This window comes from Lepidothrix coronata, unplaced genomic scaffold (assembly GCF_001604755.1).
Source record: "Lepidothrix coronata isolate B3197 unplaced genomic scaffold, Lepidothrix_coronata-1.0 Scaffold35, whole genome shotgun sequence".
Classification (NCBI taxonomy): domain Eukaryota; kingdom Metazoa; phylum Chordata; class Aves; order Passeriformes; family Pipridae; genus Lepidothrix; species Lepidothrix coronata.
In genome coordinates this window covers 2,696,326-2,716,094 of record NW_016690215.1, presented here as the reverse complement: position 1 = coordinate 2,716,094, position 19,769 = coordinate 2,696,326, and the positions used below count along the sequence as shown (strand labels likewise).

Genomic DNA, 19,769 nt, shown 5'->3' with positions numbered 1-19,769 from the left:
GCACCGTGCCCACTGAGAGAGATGCCCCAAATGCACCGTGGCTGGAAGATGCCCAGGTCTGGCGTCCTTGCCAGCAGCGAGAGGCATGAAGGGTGAGAGGCGCTCAGCCTACCGGGGAGGGCACAAGGAGTTCCCACCAGGCAGGTGCTGCCTTTAGCTGCTGGGAGTTTATCAGAGATAGGAGATGACAGTTGCCTGTTTGGCCACATCTCTTCCTGGATCCTGTTTTCAAGCTGGGGAGAGTCATTAAACAATCAGTTTAATCTCAAAATTAAGTTATAATTATAGAATGAAAAAAACATTTCTCCCCACCGCCCCATCTTCCTCCCTCTCCACTGATGGTCCTTATTAAGGGATGTCATTTTCCTGTAAGTCAAGTGACATCCAGGACTATCTCAGGGTAGATCCAGTTACTAAGCAGGCGTTTACCATTGCAAGGCTGGCTTTTGCATGCTTTGCGAGTTTTACTGAATATATTTAGTAACTCCAATTGTTTCTGGTAGTGCTTTTTTGTAAGCGCTATTGGGAATGCTTGTAAGTGTAGCTGTGCTGTTTTTAACATCCCATCTCTAGCTCACCACTGGCAGTCATGAAAATTGATAGTTTTGAATGTGAGCCTGGGGTGTTACTCGTCTGTTGTCATGTCCAGAAACGCATAAATTCCTTTGGGATTAAGTCCTTAAAATTATTTCAGTGAGTCTTGGGTGGTAATTAGCAAAGACATTTATTTCAGGCTGAATGGGAAGATTAATTTCAAGGGGTTTATTTGGTTTATTTTTGCCTTTCAAGTATTCTTGTTCTTTATGCAAATAGCATTTTGAAACTAAAACATTGATTTGAAGAAGCACACCATTTCATTTTGAAAATTTTGGGGAACGTCAATTGTTTTGGAACTGCTTGTGCACTGATACAAGGTTTTTAGCTGTACAAAATGGACAGGCAAAACATTTTGATTCTGTGACTGCATTTGTGCATGTGTAACCAAATCTGACTCCACCAGTTTGAAAGTCCAGCCTCACAGACCCCCGGGTGTACAGCTGCTGCCTCGGGGGATGTTGATTGAGGTGGCAGTCACAGGATGGCAGGGGTGGGTAGGTAGGTAGGTAGGTACCCTGAATCTAAAAGGGTCATGAATCCCACATCAGCAGCTAAAGAACTCTCTTCTGAAATTGTACCCAGTGTTCCTGGTGCAGAGACCTTGACTAAAAAAGGGTGTTTGGTCGCTTGTGACAGCACAGAGCTGCTTTGAGCGTCCCACAAGAACATCACCTCATGGAGAGTGAGGCTTCTGCTACCTGTGACTTTGATGAGCAGCACATATCCTAGATGAGAGTTAAAGATAATTTTTGGTTTCTTGTGAACAGATTAATAGGTCTTGCTTCATGCTGCTCTGTACCTTCCCTTGCTCGTACTGAGGGAATATTGATTAACTGACTTCAGCATTAGATACATCTGTTTGATGCAAAGGAGGTTTTCTAAGGGAAATGTCACATTGTGTCTTAGGGAAGTGATGGTGGGAATTACAGGAAATACTCCACGAGCTGAAAAAGACAGCAGCATCAGTCTGTCCCTGGAAGCACAGCATGGCCTTCCCCTCTTCCCATCCTTCACCACCCAAAGACATAAGACCAGAGAAAACAAACGCCAGTATGACCTATCAGTGCTGCAGTCTGGAAACGTCAGTGTGGAGGAACTGCTCCATTTCATCTACATCTGCCAGCTTCACTTATTTGATATTTAGTCCTGTTCTTCACATACTTCCTTTACTGTCTTAAAGTTCTGGAAAAGGTAATTTTGAACATTATTTGAGAAAAGAATTTAATCTGACACAGGCCAGGACTGAATAAATTAAATTTCTGTTTGAAACTGGCTGTTAGTGCTGTTTTCTGTTGGCTTCATTTTATCCCTCATCACTTACTATTAGAAAACACAGTGTGGGATGCCCTTCTTAGAAAATTCAACTAATGCATTTGCTTTTTGTTCATGAATCCGTGTAAATCTTTAACACTGCACTACCTTTATTGTTCTACTCTGCACATTTGATTTCTTAATAGGAAGTTACCATTAAACTGTGCATTATTGAGACCCATGCGCAACTTGCACTTAAAATGATTCCTGTAGTAACCAGGACAGGCTGGTCAGTGCTGTGCAGTGGTGTTGGAAGTGGGAAACTCCATTAAAGCTAAGTATCCATAAACCTTAGCTTTGATTTTTATTGTTAACAGCAGCATCAGCTTCCAGTTAGTGGACTCAAAAGCTCACTGTCAGAGCAAGGTGTGGTGAGTGCCACCTTCCAGACGAGCCAGGAGCAGCAGCAGTCCTAGCTCCTGGAAGCCCCCTGTCCTTCAGAATGTCACTTGAGTGCCCTTTTTTTGCCTCCGTCTTACTAAACAGCTTCATAATGACGCTTCTGTATAAACTTTAACTCATAAGGTATTTCTCCATCAGATGCTGTTTACTGAAATGGTGCAGGTTTAGAGCTGCCATGGGTAGATTTCTATTTTTAGAATGCCCTTTACAATTTGGTAGAGAAAAACTTATATTCATCTTCTGGGAATTCAGATTTATTTCTTGGGCATTTGGGGTTCAAAGCTGTTTGGAACCACTTAAGGTGACTTTGGCTGTCCCACCTGTTGGCAGTCCAGCATAGGGCCCATGTCACTCTGCTTGCTCCCAGGGAAGTCTTGACTATCTTCAAGTGCATTCAAAGTGGCACTAAATGGTTATACTTAGGCCCCTGGCTGCCTCCCAAAATGATGAGCTGAGTGTTTCAGTGCCTCTGATTGCTTTGAGATCACTTTTTACTAGGGAGGAAAAAGATTAAAGTAAGATAGGATTATTCCAGAAAATTTAGGTTCTTGATTAAAACAGCAGAAGCATACTCACTGCACAGAAAAACAGAATTCTTTCTGGATGATATTTGAGTGTAAAGCTCATCAGCAGTTGCTCTGATGCTCAACTGGCGTAGAGGACTGCCTCATCCCATCTCAGAGACCTTTGTGAAACTGTCCATTCTTTTGGTACAGATGGAGATCCCAACTGCTTTCCAGAGACACTGTACTCTCATCTTGATCAAGATGAAAGCTGCTCTCTCCGGCTTCTTATCACACTGCTTTTCCTGCCTCTTTACTGCCCTGCTCCCCCTGGATTTGTATCATAGTTTGTTTTGTGCTGTGTGGAGCTGACTTCCAGGAGGAAATCCACAAGATAAGGACAGTCTCTGGGTTTTGGTCTGAAGTGAAAATGGCGGAAGAGACAACACCTACAAAAAATTGCCTCTTTAGTGAGGCAGTTCCCTGCTTTCAAAAGTGTCTGCTTTAGTTTGTACTACTTTGTATCATTCTGAAGCTGCAAAGTAAGCAGCAAGACCCTCACTCTCAGCTCCTCATAGCCAGGGTGGTGTACCCTACCATACAAAGCTTAACTTTGGCCTTTGTAGCCTATAGTTTAGAGGGATCCTTGGGTTATTGGGTCCAGATTCCCACCACTGCTGGCAATTGAAAAGGTGGTTGGTTTGGTGGGCTCTGCATATGTCTGCCTTATGGCACAGGATGGACTGGGTTTTTTCAGTGCCCAAGAGCAAAGTGAAGAGTTTAAGTATTTGAAATCTTTAGGTTTGAACACTACAAACCATAGGTAGGTCTGAGGCCATGATTTCTCTGGGAAAAAAAGCTTTGAATTGCTTGTATTGAGGTTATTAATACTTGTGTGTGCAAGGGTAAGAGGGCTTCCCCAAAGTGAGCATACATGTCCAGGAATACTCAAGCAACAGCTGCCTGTCCCATTTAGTCATGGAGTGGTGAGACCTGTCAGAGCCTCCCAGAGACATAGGATGGCATGGAGAAAGCACAGTACCAGGTTATGTGTACTTTGGCAGGAATGGTGTCCCCTGAGTCCAGCTCAGCAGGTCGGGGATGGACCCTCAGAACTCTCAGGAGGGTTAGTGGTTGGTTCTATGGGATGGACATGACAACTGGACCTCTCCCCTTGGCATGGGGAAACTGTGCTGCTGATCTCCAACCTGGCCCCCAGCAGCATCCTCCTGCTGGACACAGGGATTTCAGCTGCAAAGAACTTCTTTTGTCTGTTAATGGCAGCTCTTGCAAGAAGGGTGGATCAAGGGACCTTAGTAGCTCCAGATGAATTGCCACACACCTCGTTAATCAGCGAATAAAATGCAATGATTTCCTGCACTTGGAAAGCCAAGTGAGAGACCTCACAGTCCCTTATAGCATGAATTTCCTGTGTTGTCCTCATTTACCCTTGCTGTGCAGTGGCTCTTCTTTTTTTTTCTTACATTATTTATAGAGTGACTATTAGTGCAATCCTTTCTTCTTCAGTAGTTGGTGAATCCTCAGAAACAACAATCAAGTGCAAATGAAAAAACAGAGACCCATATATTTTCCAAGTTTATTTTACAAACCTATTTGTAATGGCGACAGAAGAAAACACAATTAATAAGGAAGCAGGGAGTGGAAGTTGTGTTCTTTTATCTGAATATTTGTTTTGGCAGTGATCTGGAGTTCTCTGAAACACTGGCTTAATTGTGTCTTAGGTTTGCCAATGGTAATTTTCTCTCCTATTATTAGAAATAAGGGCATTTTTTGGTTCGCTCGAAGAGATTTATTTTCATAGCAAATGCATTATGTGCATCCTGTTAATATAAAAATCTAACTTTTTGTTAACATCTTGCGTTTAAGTTTATTTTATGGGCCCAAGCTCTGAGATTGAACTCTAATGTAACCCTGAATCAGACCATGTGTGAGAGGCTGCTTGTTGCCAACTGATCCCCTCTGTGGACCCATACACAGCCCCTTCAGCTTGCAGGGCTTTAAGGGAAGGTAGAGTGAAAGCTACGTCTCCTACACGAGTAACCTCTGTACCCAATAATAAGCTGCTGTTCCAAGTGTACAGGTGCTTGGGCTTAAGTTCTTAGCAGCTGTATGTACCTTCCAGTTGTGCATTAGGCTTTTGAAAGTGAATCTAAAAGCAAGGAAGGAAAGCATTTATTTTACTTTTGATGTCGAACCAAGAGCATCTTTCTTAACACATTTTCTCTGAAGTAGCTGATGGAGAACTTTTTCCATAATGGAATATTCACATTACTTCCGATATTAAGACTACAACCAGTTAAGACTAAAATGCCAACTATTGTCTGAGCAGTGATAAAATTATGAGAGAAGTATGAGATGATTGCCTTTGCAGAAAGATTTTTTCTGAGTAGTAACTTTGCTACTGACATTTCACGTAGAATGTGAAATAAGAAATCTGCAGTGCCTTCCAGAGAGGACAGCTTTGCTGCACAGTTTGGATTTGAGGGAAGCTGAAGGAGTCATTAATACTGTCAAACTTTGCAAAGTATTTATGTTTGTGAACAAATATTCACAAATTAACAAAGTAATGTTAATTTGTGCTTATCCATGTGTGCTTATCCAGTCTGTTTTGAGATCCCTCAAAGGAGAAGCTTCCTCTCTATTCTTCCACACCTGCTCTACTTTTGACTCCTGTGCTACAGTCTATGCGAGGGCTGTTTCTTACAAATTTTCCTTATCTGTCCAAAAAGACAACACTCAGTTTTGTAATGGAGTAGAGAACCCAGTCTTTCAATTTATACTGTTTGTTTTTTCTGGCAATTCTCTATGATCATTGTGCTTTAATAATTTCAACATGTTCCCTTTTCTTTTTCATTCTATCTTTTTCCTATATCGCTATCTGTATCATTAGAAACAATATTTAAACCTTCCTTTTTTTTTTATTTCACATAGAGTTACTTGAAAGACTACGGTTAGAATCTTTTTGCAAGACTATCATTCTCCCTAAAAATAGGGTAGGAATAAAATTATCATTTAGCAGATTTTTTCAGGATCTGGTTGTTATAAGTTTCAAACAGTTCTTTTTAATGAGATTTCCATATTTGTAGTCATCTTGCTAACTGAAAATATTCCTGGGCACTCTGTAATTGTATGTCTTGTAACATTAAATGCTCTTCCTTAATAAGGAAGGACAAATTTTGTTAAACTCTAATGAAATTTTATATTATACGTCAGTAATGTGGAGAGGAAAGAGAAATTAATTACAAGACCATTATAGCTTTAAAATATTACATTTGCAGTCCAGAAAAACAATTAATACTTAATGAAATTATGAGTTTCGGAGTGTTGCAATGGATACATTGGGTGTCAGTTGCATAATCATATTACTGATACTTAGTAATGTGCTGTTTTTTAGTAAAGAAGCTGTTTGCAGTAGTCTTTGCACATGTTCCTTGCCTGTGGCAAATACTAAGTAATCTGATTTAGTTTAAATTGCAATGAAGGTACGAGAATTTAAGTCATATTACTTTGCATTTATCTAAGTCTAAGCATATGTAAGAAGAGGTTACTGCACATCAGCTGACACAGAAACTTGTTGACTCTAATAATGAACCATGTGCTGGAGCCCTGAATTCTGCCTTGGAAGGGAATTTCCCCTCCCCCCCAAAAAAACAAAAACAAAACCAAAAAACCACTTTAACTACCTTAAATTTCTTAGTCATTTTGTTTCATCTTAGCAAGGAGAATACCTTATGTTTAACCTGAAAGTGGGGTTTTTGGACTTTAACGTTCTCTGTGGTGTATCCATATAAACCATGAAAAATTTATGTTTCAGTTTATAGAGGGCATTGAAGGCAGTCATTGCAACTTCTCGTTGAGAACAGAGTTAACACTCTTTTTGAAAATAGTTTACCCAAAAATAAAAAGTGGTTTCTCTCATTTTTCAGCTATTTGGAAGTTTGGGATGATTGGCTGAATAGGTTTGGATGGAAAAATGTTTCAGGCTAAAGTGGTGATTCTTCTGCTTTTACCAATTATCCTTGATTAGGAGGTGATAATGAAGAGTGGGTTCTAGGCCAAAAGGACTTGAAGCCGCATCAGTCATCTCTTAAGAAAGTAATATGCTGTACAAAACAAAGGATATTTGAGGGTATGTCACTCCTTATCTTTCCTTTTGATCCTATTCCTTTAAAAACAATAAAATAAAAGACATATATTTGGTGAGCCCGAGGAATTAAGGGTGAGTGTGCCAATACACGGATTGTTAGGGCACTTGCTCTGGATTCAGATCTGGCCAAGATGTTTGTTTGTAACAATTTTAATTCAGATGCATTTTGCTACCAAAACAGGTATCCCCTGTTGGGTGCATTTCTGATAATACCCTGATGGGTCCACTTCTCTGTAACCTTGACGCAAGCAAGGTCATCCCTCTCATCTGAAATGTATGGTGATCTTGCCAGTCTTGTATGACACCACTTGCTGCTTGCTCCAGAAGGGTAGACTATCTAAGCTGCAAAACATGTAGCAAATCTAGTATTGTGATAGGCTTTTGAAACTTCTCTGTGACAGTATGTTCTAGAGAGTTAGAGCAATAGAACAAAATGTTGATTGCAATACTGGCACTCTGCTCTGCGTCCATTTAATACCTCTGTTCCACGGCATCTCCGTGTTTACGTGGTTAGTCTGGCCAGTGAGAAACTGAACCCACTGCTGTGATCACATCTTTGTGTGTGGTTGGAGAGATCTCTGATACAACTTGACTTCTAACTTAGCTGAAAAAGAAGTATAATGAACTCATTTATTGGAAGCTGGTAAAATTTATACAAGAGGTAAGGGGCAAATCTTCAGTGAGGATGCACTTGATCTGATGTCCTGTGAAAGGATATGGTGGGATGCCTATAACCCTGTTTAAAGCAGGGTTGGTCTTCCAGCTGCCAGAAATTTGAAATGTGCTTTCTGTAGCACTTCTTTCCCTTTAACTGGTATGAAAAGTTAAGAATTCAAAATTTCAAGGGGAGGTATGTTTTTAACTTCAGGGTTTTTGATAAAATTAAACTATTTTTGATACAGGCAAGTCAATAATTTTTTAGCTTCTACTTATTTAGTGTATAAGTGTGGAACATTTTTATTTATCAGATAATCTCTTTCTAATAGGCAAGTTTTCCAGTGAAAATACATTGTCTGTTCATGGGAACATGCTCCCATAGTGCCTGTAGCCCAGAAAAAGGGTAGATGAACATTATTAACCTATTAGAATTCAAAACCTCTGATGAAAATCTTTTTTCAAATAATTTATTTTTGCAGAACTAAGTTTTCTAAGTGTGAATTCCAGACGGATAAAATGATTTTCATTGTTTAGTTGTTGGCATATGGCATTAAAAGAATGCATGACCTTTTAAAGAGAACAACAGGTTCCTTTTAAAAATAGTATTTAATTCAGGAATTGTACTGCCCAGTGAAAGATCATGAGAACAGTGGTAAAGCGCATACAAATACTCACTTCAGTTTATAGGCTGTGTATTTTATCCTCCTTCCTAATAAACATGGAATGGACTGGGAAGAGAGACTCATGTATTTTATATTTTCTAGACTCTGAGATTACAAGCCACTGTAGAAAATATTTTTTTTTAAGAATATCCCACTAAAATCAGGGGATATTTGTAGCATAAGGCAACCTATAGTAACCCAAATCCATGCTTCTGGTCAACATCAAGCAGGGCTTTCTGAATATCAAAGAGGACTTTGAAAAGAGCTCTTGGAGAAAGCCAGCCTTGGGTTTTCTTTTCTGTTTCCCTATCCCATGGGAAAGGCAGAGCCCTGCACAATTCAGTTGGAGGTGGTTGCATCCTGGGAAGGAAAAGTGAAATCTTTAAATGTCTGTCAATAACACAACATTTTGGAAAAAAATTGAAGTACATGTTTTAAAGCAGCCCAGTTCTCATAGAGATGCCAGTTTCTAGCTTTCCCTGCAAGATTTCATGTGGGGTTTTTTTCCTTCCTGTCTGTGGACTGGGGTGTAGCAATGACAGCAGGGATGAGCTGTGACCTGGTTAGTTTGAGGAAGGTAGTTCTGGCAGGGTTACAGAGCACTGAGGTGCTGTGTGCTCTGTCCCTGGGCACCTCACTGCTGAGGGGCATTCAAGTAGATACATTCTGTGGGGGAAGCAAATTGCTCTATTAATAGTAGGATGCCCGCAAAAATCCCTTAGAGTGCATCAGTGACCATATCCAGTGTGATCCTAGAAAGCTAGAAAGCAAGGTAGTGACAAGTTTAAGTGGGATGAAAAACAGAGGCACAGCTCAGTTTTTAACAGGAGAGACAACTTGCAGTGGGCTGACTCAGTGTGCTCTTGGGGAAAGTGTCTCTCCCCTTTTTTATTTCTGTTTATAGCTTGCATATTTTTTGTTTTGACTCCTATAAATGCCACTATGAAAGCCCAATCCTCCTAGTTTATTAAAAAGGTACCAGCCTCTGAGATGGCAAAAAGCTTGTGTGACAGAGAAGGGGAGAACAGTGGAGCATGGTGGGGATAGGAGAATCTCTCAGTATATGCTTGGGACACAAATTAAAAAAGCACAGTCGACACCTGCAGCAGAAGCTGCTGCAGCTCTGGTGTCCTTCTGCCCTCAACACCAACCCTTCAGCTGGAAATGTCGCTGACCACAAATCCATCTTGGTGGGGTGAACGATGGACCTCCCTCTTCAGGCATTTCCGTGCAGAGGACGCTGCATCTGCCACTGTCCCACATGCAGACACAGCTTTTGCTGTTGGCAGCAATGGGTGCGGGAGATGCTGTTCCACCCTGAGCAAGCCCTGTGAGCACTCTACCCTGTGAACACTCTGCTCTGCTGCAGCATCACACTCTGCCAGCACAGCCTTGCTGCCCTGCAAGGTGCCTCTGTGGCCACGCTGGGGCTGGGAGCAATTACATGATTTTGCTGAGTGTTTAAAGCAGTTAAAAATAAACATGCTGGGAAAAAAATAAATACATTTACAAAAGACCTGGATTACAGAGACATTCCCACTCCTCTTTGCTTTCCTGTTTAAGTACTGATAGGTTATCTGTTTGGTGGGGGGTGGAAAAAGAAGAGCAGGGGTGAGGAGTGAGCAAAGCAAATGACTCCTGAGTTCAAGACTTAGAAGAAATCTAAGCTTCTTAAAGAGTCTTTCCTCCCAGAAAAACAACAGGACTGTAAAAAAATGGTCTTGTCAACAAGAACTGTATTTTCTTAGAGGGACATGGAGCAGAACAAGGTGAATTACTTGCAACGTATTTTTCATTAGACAGTGTTTCTGCTTTTGTGGAATCATCTGCAGAGTTGAAGCTTTTGGTTTTAGTTTTTAGAAAGGAGTTTCATACTGGCCTTATGCATGGTGTTGCCTTATTTTGTCCTCAAATTCTCGTGAAAAGTATTGAGATGCATGTAACTTTTTTTTTTTAAACCTCTTACTAGTGAAAGGTGCCTTTGGTTTGTCCAGTGGATTGCTGAGCCTCTTTGACATAAATATGCATAGCTGATGCCTTTTGGTCTCACTATCTTCTTGGCAAACAACTACAAAGTTGAGTGGGAAAAATTCAGTTGCAAATGTTATTGGGGGGAGCAGGAAGGTGGATTTGGGCGATAGCATGTTCTTTTTTTTAGTTTTTTACTTGTAGCCTAATGGTACATCTACATCAGAGGGCTTCATGCAAGCACTCTCATTAGTCACCACTGCTGCTGTGGTATTTGGCAGTGTGGCATTCAGCAGGGTTGTGGTGGGCAGCTTGTGTGCTCAGTGACATGAGTTTACAAGCAGTTCTTCCTTCACTGCTCTAAGTGTTTGCAGGAGTTTTGGTTGGAGAGCAGTAAGTTACCTCCTGGCGTGTTGTACTCAGCATAGCTACTACCTCTGCCTTGCACATCATGACTGGAGCTTGCTCAGCTGGGTCTCCTGGTGGCTCTGTGTACCAGGGCTGGAGCCAAGCTACTGCCTGCACATCCCCTCATGGGCACACAGAGCCTCCCTGTCCCCAGTCACACTTGTCTGGCAGAGAATCTCAGCACTACCCCTCCTTCATCTTGCTGTTGTCATCACTGATCCACTGGGGTTCTGCAGCTTATGTCACATCTGGTAAGCTCAGAACTTGTATATTTTGATCTGTATGTGCATGTGCATGCATGTGCATGTGTATTTAAGCTAACTGTTATATTTTGTCAACTCTTAAAATACTGAACTTTGTGATCTGTTTATGTTTGTAGAAATAAGGGACTGAATGTCACGAATTTAGGCTGGGCATTGTAGAAGTTTGCTGATTCTAATTTAATTCTTGAAATCCTCTCTGGAATAAAACCAGCTGTATGGGAACATATGTGCTGTAAACTTCAGATAAACATGTGTGCATGAAAGCAGTCCTTTTGAAGGGGAAAATTAGGATCACAAACACACACTTGCCTACCTGTTTATAGGATCAGAGCTGTGAAGCACCTGCTAGACTAAAAGTAAATGACAGACAAACCCTTTACTGAGAATTTCCCTGCAAATTTAAGAGACTTCTTGCTGATTAAACTGTCATTTTTATCCTGACAATCAAAAGATAAAATTATGCAAAACTTCTCACTTGAAGCTTTTAATCAGCAGAACCAATAAGGGAGGTCAGTATGAGGCGGTGTGTCTCTTCAGATTCGTGGCTCAGAGCTGTATGTGTTGCTGCCCAAGGAAGCAGACATACTGGTGTAAATGGGTGGAAATGGAAACAGGCTTCCAGCAGCAAAATCTGTCGTAAGGAAACTCAGTCACTCCACAACTCTTTCTTAGTTTCATCCCTGTTGTCTTTTGCACTCCCCAGAGTTGGGTATCTGTTTAAAAGGGGTCTCTCAGAAGCAGATTTCCATTGTCAAAGAGGGAAATGGTGCAAACTCATGGGGAGCAGCTGCCTGTTTTTTTGGAGTTGGCAGGACCGTGGTCACCAGCACTTCTCTGATCGTCATCTGCCCTGCTGAGTAGAGCAGAAGTTTAAAGTCCTGGAGATCTTGGGCAACCACATGGTTGGGTGGGCTGCATCAGTCTTGCAAATTATTTTAGTGCAGTACTGTGACATATATACACTGCAGTCTTCAATAAAAAAATACTTCCAAGTCATAGATATTCACCTGAAGGGCCTATCTAGGCTTTGCAACTCCCTTTTTTGTATTTTGATGAAGTTTTGAATTTTCCTCATGGGTTCTGAGGAGTTAATGTTATTCTGTAGTTGACAGAAGAAAAGCCAGGGCGGGCTGTCTGGAGAGTGCCACATGGGGCACTTCACAGCACTGCAGGAATTGCCAGAGTAAGTTGAAATACAGTCCGTGGAAAGTGAAGTCCATGGAGAGTCCATGGAAACTGGGTGAATTTCGTCTTGAGCAAAAACTCCTAGTCTCCTGTTGAGGCACATGCTTCACGTGGACCTCCCAACCTGCAGTATCAGCCGCCTGCAATAAACCCACAGGGGCAGAGTGTCAAGGATGTGGTCACTCCAGCAGGTGTTCAGAACTTGCTGTGGCAAAAATAATGAGGAACTTCTTCAACTCCACTGAGCAGCAGCAGCATAGAAGATTTTAAGGGGGTTACCTCTTCTTGGTCAGTATCTGAAGTATTTCTGTATGTTGTGAGATATATGTGCCCAATGCATATTATACTGTTAGAAATTTATGAAATGGTACACTTGCCAGATATTGAATGCTTTGAGGAAGAGGTCTGAATCCACCTTGTATGCTGTAGTAATGCTTATTAAAAGTGAAAAAAAATATGCTCTTGCTGTTGCTATGATAATGCAGGCTAGTGATGGCCCTTTCATTTAATTCTATAGTAACTATAAAATGCTGTGATTGGTGTGGTGGGTTTTCTTCCCTAAAACAGAAGGAGCCAGTTTTAGAAGCATTAACATAACGCCTTTGGGCTTCCATTTTCATTAGAATGCTGAAGAGTCTTAGATTTACATTTCTCTTCGTAGATTGCAATTATCTCTTGTAATGACTCTTTTGTATTAAAGAAAAATAATGAAAATCTTCCAGTACAGTTGAAATGTTTCTAATCTTTCTTAATTTGTAGAAAGTGAAAGGTAGAGGAAAAAGAGGGAACATCCAGATAAGCTTTGCTGGCTAAAGAAATGTATAAAAACATAGAAGTTTTCACTGTCTGGATAGAGAAGGGACCAGAGGACATTCATTCTTGGTAACAACAGTGTAACACACCAATACCAGAAATTTTTTTGGTCCTTGAGTAGTGACTGGAACCAAGAAGGCTTGCTTGGAAGTGATAGATATTTAGGATCTGCAACATGAGAAGTGTGTTTTTTCATTAGAGAGCTGAATGAAAAGCTGTTCATACTGCAAACAGTACACTGACCTGTGTCTTACAGAATGGGTACTGTCTTCTCATTTAGTATTTGTTTAACGCTACTCAGGTTCTATCTTATTTACTTTATTAAGCTCTTGAGGGGGGGAAGAGGTTTGATCAGAGTTTTTATCCTTTGGTGCTGCCATCCTGCAGAGGCCACTCTCCATCGAGGACAGGCTGACCTTAGTTCCTTCCTGAAGTCTTAGACTCTTCTAGGAGTCCTGAAGATTTAAGTACAGGCCTTTTCAATCAGCGTAAAGCCAAATAATCACTTACTGAATAGGACAAATTTTGAGGAGAGGGGAGCTAGAAAGGAAAGGTTAGTTGTGACTGCTCAGTGAGATTCACAGCAGCCCCTTTTGCCAAGCAGATGGAGAACTGGATGGTAAACAGGAAAATATTTAATGGAAATATTTGCAGAAAAAAAAAGTGTTATATTTTGAAGCTGATTTAACTCTGTGATTTGAACATCTTTAACCAATTCTGCAGAGGATATGCTGAAAACTGCTGTCACCAACAGCCTGGTTTTATGCCTTGCATCCTCACGATGTCACCCAGTAGCTGTGTGCAGCTCTCCTTCCAATAACAGCCTCATTTTTTGTTCCCAGTGGCATTTAATCACATTTAATTCACATCTCCAGAGGTACATGGTGATTATTTTTTTATTAAGAACTGGTTAATCCTAAATAAAGCTACCTCACCAGTGAAAAAAGGTCCCAATATCTAGTGTTTGACTGTGCTGCTGAAGCAGGGCAGAGCCAAAGGCGAAGCTGCATGCCTACGTCAGAAGTGATGTACATATCGAGGCGAGGTTCAGCCTCTCCTTACTCTTGCCTGCATTGCCATAAGGAAGGTGAAAAGGAGGACAGCAGAGAGCAAAGGCTCAAAGTGCATAATGTGCTTGTGATGTCTCCAGCAGTGGCCTGTTGGAAGGGTCTGCCTGGGTGTGTGGCACAGATGATGCAGCTGGTTTGGGTCGGTATTTATTAATGTACTATTTCCTTTCCCAGCCTCAGCAGTGAGGACTCCTCGTACAGTGGCTTCAGGTGCTTCCCCAAGGACAGCTCAGAAGACAATGGGGAAAATTTCATCTACCTTCCAAAATTCAGTATCATGGGTATACAGTATTTGTTTTGACTCTTGTGTTTTGTACTTTGGACTTCAATTCCATTTCACAGATACTCCTTAATTTTAATTTCATTAGATAATATGCTCTTAAATCATCTCCCCATCTCTGGTCCCCTCCCTTTTATGTTAAGAATTCCTAAAATATCATTAAAATATTATTTTGGGGTTCTTTTGTGCTATCAGGGTTTTGGTCAATGACAATAACAAGTAGTCATTTGATTGAACTGAGTTCCCTGCCTAAGTTAAGAAGAATGACCACGCTAAATTTATTATGTAAAATATGCAACTTGAATTTAGGAACTAGAAAGAACATGATGCGAAAACTCTTATCCTCCCAGGGAGATGCTGATACTGCATTTTATTATTCTGCTTTCTCTTTTTTTCCCCGTTGTGAAGAACCCTGTTTGTTCTGAACTTCAGGTCCTTTCTGGAGTCCAACAGAAACTTAAAGCTGTTGATTTGTTTGGCTTCTCAGGCCCTTTTTAGAATAAACAAGTGTTTGGACCTGTGCAATAGATAAGCACTAACACTGTGTTTTTAAAACGCTGTATTCAGAACTAGGTAGTAGGGTAATTCTAAGACCTTTAGTAGGAGAAAGGTGATAAGAACGTTTTTTTTTAATGGCATCTGCTAATATTTTCCTGTAGCTACTTGTAAGAACGTGTCTTGTGCTCGGCTTATGTTTTGAATAGCTCTCATTGCTGTCCAGAGAGCTGGGAATACATCACAGGTTTCTGTATTGTATCAAGATAGGTACTGGCATTTTCACAGCTGGACTGAACTGCTCTGTAATGAGTTGTAGCAGTGTTAAGGAAGAAGGCAAGCTGCAGAGCTTGTCTCATTGCCAGATTTTTCTGTTTACTTTTTGTTATGATTAAATGCCTGTGAAAATAAACCAGTGATTGAATCCAGTCCTTTATTTGAAAGGGACGAAATGGAGCTGGGAGTAGGAAATGTCACGCCTGAATCCCTGAATCACTAAAAATCAAAGCTTTTGATGGTGTCCTTAGCTGAACCTTTTCTCCTCACTGGCCTGTGTCTCTAAGATAAGGCTGTAGGGAGGTGTTTTCAGAGTAACCTCCTTGGAGATGAAGCAAAATCTTCGGTTTCCATGGAAGAGGGCAAAGTGCTCTGCCACATGGGAGAGGATAGCCAATACTTGGGCTCTTGGTCGGAATAAAGTGCTAATTTCAGCACTGTCAAGCCAAATCAGTTCTGCTGTAGTGTCACGGGCTGGAGACAGCCATGGTGATGTGTCTGATGGTTTTAGCTGGGTATACTGGCTTCATTGTGGGAACAGCCATACCAATCTGTCCCTCTAAAAGCAGCTCATCCCCAGGGCTTGCTCTGTAGCATCGTCATCTGCTACTTCTGTCATCCCAAACCCTTCTTTTTTCCCTTTCTCTTGATCTAGGAGAGTAGAGATTTGTGCAGTCCAACTCTAGATGTTTTCAATGTAAATGTCTACATGAATGTTATCCCCCATGGGATCTCTTTGCAGTCAGTCCAGTGGCGCTTCATGTGCCTAAGGATGTGCCTGGAAGTGCTGCCTTTGCCTATAAAAAGCCTCTAGATGAGCAACTTGAATTTGTGAGGTTGAATCCTACCCTGGCAGTCTCCATTGAGGACTTCTTAAAAATGGCAATTAATCCAAATGAATGGTGGGTTTTTGCTTTTTCATCTAGATTCATATTCCAGTAATATTTTATGTAAATAACATGTATTTCACATTTGATTGTTCCCAGTACTAGAGTTTCAGAAGAGGGTGGAAGTGAAGGAGACCAAATGCATGAAATCTGCTGGGAAGACTCCATGCTTTCCTGTCCTTGCTCAGGAAGGGCTCTGGTTGACTTATAAACTGGTCTAAGAAGACATTTCCATTTCAGGAACTGTCGTTAGATGCCTTAAAGTCAGGGAAACGATCACAGTTGTGCTTTCCCTTCAAGCAAGTATTATGATTCTTTTTTATTCTTTAATTCAGAAATGTTTTGTAGCTTTTGTTGTCATAACTGACTGTGCACTTGTTAAAATGAGAAGACCCGTGCAGACACTAGCCGTGACATTTCCTTTAATATTGAAGACCTAATTACAGATCTGTGATGGCTTTCTTGTTTTGGCTGTCACTTGCTCAGCAGCCTGTCACCTGCTGTCACCTGCTGTCACCTGCCACAGTGTCTGCGCTTCTGGCCACAACATGATTTGTGCTGCCAGTGCACTTTTCCCATGAAGGAATTTATTCTGTAGTCCTAGATTTTTTTAAAGGGAAATACTATCATCCTGTGTCCAGTATTTTTCGCTGGAGCTATGTCCAAGGAAGCTTCAAGGCTTCTGGCAGGAGAGGATTTAATGCATTGGAAAGGGATCACAGGAGACTGGGTGGATTTGGGTTTTCCCCCTTTAATCTTTGGTGTTGCTTAAACTTTTCTCCTTGATTTTGAAACTGTAAGCTAGACCCCTTGCTTTGGGATAATAAAACAAACTTTTCCAAAAAGTGGCAAAAATAAATGACGTGTGTTCCTTTCTTTTGGAATATGTACGGGACAGTCACTTTTCTTCAAGAGAATATAAACAAAGCCAATCCCACAGTCTGGGCAGGATTAGTACTAATAATCCATTTCACCTCTGGCAGGGTCACTTTGGCCTTTGGATTTCAGCCTGGTGCTGTGAGTCTTCGTCGTGCAGCTCCAGAGAGATGCTGATCTTTCTGCAGATGACTGTTGTGTACAACATTGCTTTTGTGGATTTTTAGGGATCCCACTCTGAGGGCTTTTACTTCAGGCTGGGCCCCATAGGAAGCTGGTGCAAAGGCAAGGCAACAATGTATTTTGCCCTTCTGGAGGGAAAGATTAGACCCGAAGTCAATCTTGGTGTTTGGCAGTTGGTGTTTCAGCTCTGCTAGAAACAACATTAAATGATCACAGAATGAAAAAAGAATCAACACTGAGATAACACCCTGTCTTTGGGGACACACTGGGAGCTTTCTCTGCTTTGAATTTTCCTAGGAAATGACAGAAAAAGGGATATCACATCCTGTCCTTGAATTTTCAGAGCCAAAAAGTTGACTGGTTTAAGAGCAGCTCTTTCGTCGTGGTGTACTTTAGTTCGGTTGCTTACAAGAAGTAGTTGTGTGCCATTAAACAGATATTGATGTTAGTGATGGCAGGATGCTGGCAAGAACATTACCAAATATTAAATTAATGGTAATTGTGTTTAGGTTTCCTCGATACATTGAGGAAGTCTCTTTTAGATTGCTGGTAAGTACTTTTACTTGTTAGTATGGAAGTACATCTTCTGTGTATCTGTGTGGGTGTTTTGTTAAATTGAAACACTGGAAGGATATGAGAGGGACACACTTGGAGATTTTCCAAACAGACTCATCCTCTTTTCACAGAGATTATTCATGAGACTTGAAAGCACACATTTATTGTATAATAACTGCAGAAAATAATTGAAGACAAAATCCCAGAATATGCTGAGTTGGAAGGGACCCACAAGGAGTCTAACCCTTAGCCCTGCACAGGACCATCCCCGAGAGTCACACCATGGGCCTGAGAGTATCACTCAAAAACTTCTTGAACTCTGTCAGGCCTATGCTGTGGCTGCTTCTCTGAGGAGCCTGTTCTGGTACTCAACCACCCTCTGGGTGAAAAACCTTTTTCTAATATCCAACCTAAACCTCCCCTGACACAACTTCAGGCCATTCCCTTGGGTCCTGTCAGTGGTCACCATAGAGAAGAGTTCAGTGCCTGCCTTTCCTCTTCCACTCACGAGGAAGTTGTGACTGCAATGAGGTCTCCCAAACTTCACAGTATTCAAGGTGAGGCCTCACCAGTGCGGAGCAGAGCGGGACAATCCCCTCCCTTGCCTGGCTGACGATGCTTTGCCTGATGCTCTCAGGGCACAGTTGGCCTTCCTGGCTGCCAGGGCACTGCTGACTCATATTCAACTTGCTGTTGACCAGGACCCCCAGGTCCCTTTCCATGGCACTGCTTTCCAGATCTGGAAAGTCTGTCCATACATCTGGGGTTGCCCCCTCCCAGGTGCAGAATCCAGGACTTTCCCATGCTGAACTTCATGTGGTTGATGATTGCCCAGTCCTCTAATTTATCAAGGGCCTCCCTGCCTTCAAGGGAGTCAATAGCTCACCACTTTTCTTTACCATGTTACCTCCCTGAAGTTTATCTGAAGAACCTCTGGTTCTGATTTTAACTCTTGAGTTCTGATGACAAAGTTACTGATGAAACTGTACTCTTTGTAGCAGCTTTCTAATTATTCCTCATGTTTACAGGTGAGCTACCTTGATACTTCTTGAGTTTTTGAAACCAATGGAAACATTTTCTCATACAGTATTTGTCACATTTTAAAATCTGGCAGCTTTCTACAATGTGGGCTGCCATCAAGAAGAGACAGTGAGGAAGCTTGAATGTAAACACTCCTTTGGTCTTGGAAAATATAAAAGCATTTGAGATCATTTGGGAGAAGAATTATCCACAAAATGATCCAATACTAGAAGAACCCATCTGTTAAGTTCAAGCTTGGTCCATGCTGGAAACATTGTGTAAGAAACAGATGCACTTTTTTGCCAGATTATCCGTCATAGTTTCCATAGTACGTATGATTCCAGGGGGAATTATGAGCCAAATATCAAAGGATAAATTGCTTATGATTTTATTGCCTCAATAAATGATTTTTGATTGTGAGATATGTACCAAGTGTCTTTAGCTCTTGCTGTAATACTACTTTCTCCCTGGTGTGAGGGTCCTGGTTTCATTTTGTTGACTGACTGTGCCTGTAAGGCTCAGCTTGCAAGTGGCCTGTTATGCTGGGAAGAAACACCTCTTCAGATAGCTGTCATAGCTCTTACCCCATTGTTGCAAAAATCAAATGCCATGTTTGAGGGAACATGCTGTGTCTGCAAGCATCATATCTGCCCTTTAGCCTCATCACAGGCTGACTTTTTTCTGTTACTTTCAGAGTATCTATGGGGTTTGCACATGAATAGGAAGAGTTGACAGGAGTGTTCTCCTCAATAAGCTCTATGGACCAGGTAACTCCTGGGTAAAGCAGCATTGGTGGCATTTATTGCATATAGTGGCCCCAATGGCCAGTCATGTTTGGTGGAAGGCCTCTGGTCTGCAATCTGACATGGAACCTCAAGGTCTTGTTTTATGGCTTAGGGTAGAAGTGGAACTACTGTTTCCTGTCAGATGAGAAAAAGACTTTTGCAAATGATTTTATCTGTGGGCAAATGTAGCTGTAGGAGACCTAGTGCCCTGAGAAGAAGGTGTAGCACTGTATCCTCTGCTTAGTGTAATCCACAGGCCTGTATTTGTTCACGCTTCAGGTTCTAGTGCTGCTGATCTCTGAAATATTTCACTTGTTCTGTCTGGACTGCCTAAAAGTCTTTTTTGGTTATTCACAACTTCTAAGGGCAACTACATAGTACAGAAATGAAAGCAGTAAAACATGA

The 19,769-nt window shown here is 41.4% G+C and overlaps 1 protein-coding gene across 2 annotated transcripts in view; it reads left to right on the top strand.

Annotated features, from left to right (window-relative positions):
• Positions 1-19,769, top strand: part of ARHGAP6 (Rho GTPase activating protein 6) — a 327,622-nt gene that overhangs the window by 70,697 nt on the left and 237,156 nt on the right. The gene's annotated exons all lie outside the window — the stretch shown is intronic.